This window comes from Neofelis nebulosa, chromosome Y (assembly GCF_028018385.1).
Source record: "Neofelis nebulosa isolate mNeoNeb1 chromosome Y, mNeoNeb1.pri, whole genome shotgun sequence".
Taxonomy (NCBI): Eukaryota; Metazoa; Chordata; class Mammalia; order Carnivora; family Felidae; genus Neofelis; species Neofelis nebulosa.
In genome coordinates this window covers 940,011-944,734 of record NC_080801.1, presented here as the reverse complement: position 1 = coordinate 944,734, position 4,724 = coordinate 940,011, and the positions used below count along the sequence as shown (strand labels likewise).

At 44.2% G+C, this 4,724-nt stretch overlaps 1 pseudogene; it reads left to right on the top strand.

Moving 5' to 3' along the window:
- Positions 1–1,151: 1,151 nt before the first annotated feature.
- On the top strand, positions 1,152–1,979 carry LOC131503513 (uncharacterized; annotated as a pseudogene).
- The last annotated feature ends 2,745 nt before the right edge of the window (positions 1,980–4,724 follow it).

Genomic DNA, 4,724 nt, shown 5'->3' with positions numbered 1-4,724 from the left:
GGTATTGGGGAGAGGGGAAAGTGGGTGACGGGCATTGAGGAGGGCCCCTGTTGGGATGAACACTGGGTGTTGCGTGGAAACCAATTGGAAAATAAATTACATTTAATGAAAAAGGAAATCCAGGGGTTGCTCTTACTGAATATGAGGATAGCTTTCCATTTTCAGCACTTTATGAGCATGAGGTAGTAGTAGCTTAAGCTGCGTAGATAAAAGTTTTGTTTGTGTGTTTAAGAAAAGGAGTTAAATAAAGACAGAGACCTGTCACATGTATCACGTTAACCTTGGCAAGTTTCTCTTCTGCTTGTTACCATGACTTACCACTTTTAGTGATTCACATAGTTTGGAGTCATCCTTTCATGCGGAAGTGGATTTCAATTGATCATGGTAGGTGGTCCTTGTAGTATTTTGTGAATGAATTGTGTATGTGGTGATGATGGATGGACTATGCTGGTTGCTTTCAAAAGCACTTACACGGACGGTGTAACACGTTTTCTACCCTTGGAATCCCATACGGTCTCTTACTACCTTGTGAATGACTTACCTGAAATACCATGAATTGGTAGGTAGTGAATAGGTTTTAGTGGCACTGAATGCCCTACTGGCCACTCACACAGAATTCGTTGACGCTTTGCTCTTAAGCACACAACGACTCAGTCTTCCCTAAGCTGCATGAAAGTGCGCATGGATACTAACTAGGCCAACTGTTTGCTGCTGCTGTGAAGAACAGCTTCGTGAACTGTGAGATGTAGCAACACACGTATAGAACCCTAAGCAAGGCACAGTATATCGGTGTTCTTTGAAAGGGTAGAGTAGTTATTTCAATTTGGCTTTCAGTGTGTTGCATGACAAGGCACTTAATTAGCTAAAACCCTCTTAGAGTCATGTTTGATTGCAAGTTGTGTGTACTCTCCACCGCTAAGTGTCATTTCATGTTAGATGGGATTAATGGAGGCTGAAGCACCCGTGCATTCACCTCTAGGACAACCCTCTTGAACTCGTGAAGAATTATGGGCCTTCTCAGGTAAGATTGCGTGCAGGTCTTTCTCAAGGGCATAATCTTAAACACAGCCAAACCTAAGGCAGCTTTGGGCAGCCCACCGTGATAAGATATGCAGACATTGTGACCTCACAAAGCGCCTGGTCTCCTAGCAACTGCGGTGTAACTCTCACAGCCTGCCTCCTGATTTGGCTTCATGGTAGGAAATTCATTAGGGTCCTGGGGCGGCCGCGAGACCTGGCAAGCGCAGCGGCCCCTAGCGGCCTCACATCCTGAGCAGCATGAAGAGGCGGAGGCGCTGGCCCAGGGCGGCCTTGGCCCCAGCCGCCGTGGGAGGAGCCTTTAGCGCTGCAGGAGGGGCCATGCGGAGGCAGCAGCCCCCGAGGCCCGCCTCCAGACGCGCCCGCCAGCTGCCAGGCGGAGGCGCCACGGAGCCCGGACGGTGGCGGTCGGCCAGAGGAAGGTGCCGCCCCCGCCGCCACCGTCCCGGGAGGACAGCAGCCCCCATAAGCACGCGGCACCCGGGCCGTGCTCCAGGGGCCGCACCCTGGAGGAGAGTGGAAGGGCGGCCACCCCGACGTTGACCACCTTCCCCACCATCCGCGTAGTAGGCGACGTGTGGGTCGAGAGCAGCCTGCCAGAAGCACTACGTCAGGCGCGCCAAGTCCTGGGAGTGAACCTGGAACCCGTGGTGAGACTCCGCCTCTTCCCAGTGCCTGGGCGGGAGATGCGGGCCACCGCCGCGCGACTTCTCAGCCCTGGGACGGGTTGTGCCTGGAGGGATGAACTAGGGACAGCCGGGACCGCGTCTCCTAGTGCACTTTACAGGAGAAGAAGCACCAGACGGTCCCGGCCAGCGCCCCCGGGATGCGGCGCCACCTTCTGGGACTCCGGGGCAGCTGTGCCCTCTGCTGCCTCCCAGCACCAGGTCTGCGGAGGGAGGAGACCCCTGGAACGCAAGGGAGGTCCCCTTTCTTCCTAACCCCAGATGGAGATGTCTCCAGGAGTGTAGGGGCAGATCCATGTTCTCTCTTGTTCTCTCATTGGTCTGAAGTCTTCAGAAGAAGCTATTCCACCCCCACCCACTCCAAAGGAAGTTGGTTCCATGCTTGTGTAATAAAGCTAGAATTTCCTTGCTGTTCACCCACCTCTGGCTCCTCCCGCCTCATTTTCTTTCTTTGTCTCCTTTTTTGACTGCCACTCTTTCTGGACGAAAGATCGAATATGTGTGGAAAGTTGTTGCAATAGTTGGTATTCTCAATACCAATGGCAATAGTGGGTATTCTGAGTCCCACACCTTTCCGAGTTAACTGGATTCCAACGCTTTGACCAAGGATATTTTCGAAGAATTTCTAAGAAATTCAAGCGTATCACTGTTAATAATGTAAGGATTTGTATGGCTTTGAATGTCATGTGCTCGGTGATTACTAACCAAAAGATTCAAAGTTCAACTGTGTACACATTCTTAAGACGTTTCTAAAGATTTTATATTGAAATGTAATGTTTATGTTTACTGAGCTCCTAAAGGAAATGGTAGACACTCAGGAACTTTTGTTGAGTAAAATTAACTTGGGAAATTCTTTATAAGTGGGTAAAATTGAAAGTGCATTGAGAAACCACACGGTTTCTATTAAAAACCAATGAGTGATTTTCAATAAATAAATAACTAAATGAATAAATAAATGAATGAATAAATAAATAATAAATAAATAAATAAATAAATAAATAAATAAATAAATAAATAAATAAAAAACTGGTGCTGGTTATGGACATGAATGGAATCCACTCGGAAATGACTTGGCTTTGTACCAATCTCACATACTGATCTGGGAATCTTTCCAGGATAATTTATTTTAAAATGGAAATCACATAGAATAAATGAGTAGGGGTAAGTGTGGTGACTAAAGCTGCATACATAATAGCCGTTGGAATTCTCTGAAGTATTACTGATCTAGAGCGGTGGTACATTTTTTTGGCACCAAATAACTGGTTGAGGTTATCTTTGGGCAAAATAGATTTTCCTCACTTGTTTTTGTCGTTGTTGTTGGATAACAGGAAATATCCACATTACCAAGCATCACTCTTATAAATATCATGGCAGTTGGTTAACAGTTTTGCTCCAGGACTTTCCTTTATTATCTTATGTCCATGCACAGTTAGGTTGGCACGTATTGGTCTTTTGCTTGACAATCAAAGACCAGAGGGATCAAACAGGAGAGACACACAGAGTACTTTTCACTTTCATGATCGTGTTTATATCCTGTTGCCCAGCATGGAATTCTGGATTATCCAAGTGACCTCAGTTATTGGTGGCAGCGAGACTTAATGGTTTTTAGTCAGTGGCGCCGCAGCCAGATTTTACTGCGATAAAATCGGAAGGGCCAAGGTGTGAGTTTGTACCACTATTCTTTCAAGTTTAAGTGTTCTGCAATAGAACCATCCATCCCAGGCTGAAACATGACCTATTAAATCTTCAAGATTATGGTTTCTCTCTGCTTGGCAGCTTTTTAGGGCAATAATGAGAGTTGTGATTTTTTTAAATTTTCTATTAATGTTTATTTATTTTTGAGACAGAGAGAGAAAGAGCATGAATGGGGGAGGATCAGAGAGAGAGGGAGACACAGAATCTGAAGCAGGCTCCAGGCTCCGAACTGTCAGCACAGAGCCCGACGTGGGGCTGGAACCCACGGACCGTGAGATCATGACCTGAGCCAAAGTCGGACGATTAACCGACTGAGCCACCCAGGCACCCCGATAGTTGTGATTTTGACTCTTGGGCTTGTAGAGTTCAAATGGCATAGCTTCCTAATATACAGTTTCCAGTAAGCCTCATATTCTTTTTTTCACTACTCAGTGATAATGTGTTGTTACAAATACTGCCACATGAGTAAATAAAAGTGAATAATTATTTAAAAGATGCAGAGGGTTAAATTATACTCGTGTCATAGGAAGCTTATATAAATTTTCGTTACTAGCTTCCATTGCCAATGGTATTTGAAATACAGAGGTTTTTCTCCCCCACCCTTCCCAAATTAACTGTTTTAGCTAATTAGCCCCTGAGGAAAAGATACATATTTGTACAACTTCCCTATTGTATGTAATTGTATAATAATTAAAAATGAATCCAATGACCATATTAGAATGTAATTTCAACATATAGCTTATCGAGGTAGCTTTCCAGCGGGTTTTGAAATTAGATGTAGCTGGGAGGATAACTTAGCTCAGCACAACTTTGAAACACAACCATTGACACCATGCAGTTATTTGTACTTAACTGAGAATCTTAGTTTTCCCTGCTATACCTTCTTATTTTATTGCACTTGAACTTGCATTCATGCTTTCGGTTATCTGGGCTATCTGATTTCGGTTTGGATCTGAATGTCCATCCTAAATTCAATATGTTGTTTAGCTGGTCCCTTAAAAAATATTGCCATTTCTAGTTTAAAAAATAGGATGTAAAAAAACAAAAGTCTTTGTTTTTGCCAAGTGTTCTTTAGCAAAACCTTGCTGAAGTTTTGTTTTACAACTTATATAATGTGAAGAAATAACTAATAGAGTTGATTCATATATTAATAGGAAAATGAAAGTATTTTATATATCCTTTTGGGCAGACCGTGAAAAGGAACTTGACACGGTGGCATTTCTGGTGAGGCATTCATTTACTGTCTTCTAAAATGAGTCTGTGGTTAGGTTGTACAGATTTTTGAAATAAATCCCATAGTCTTGA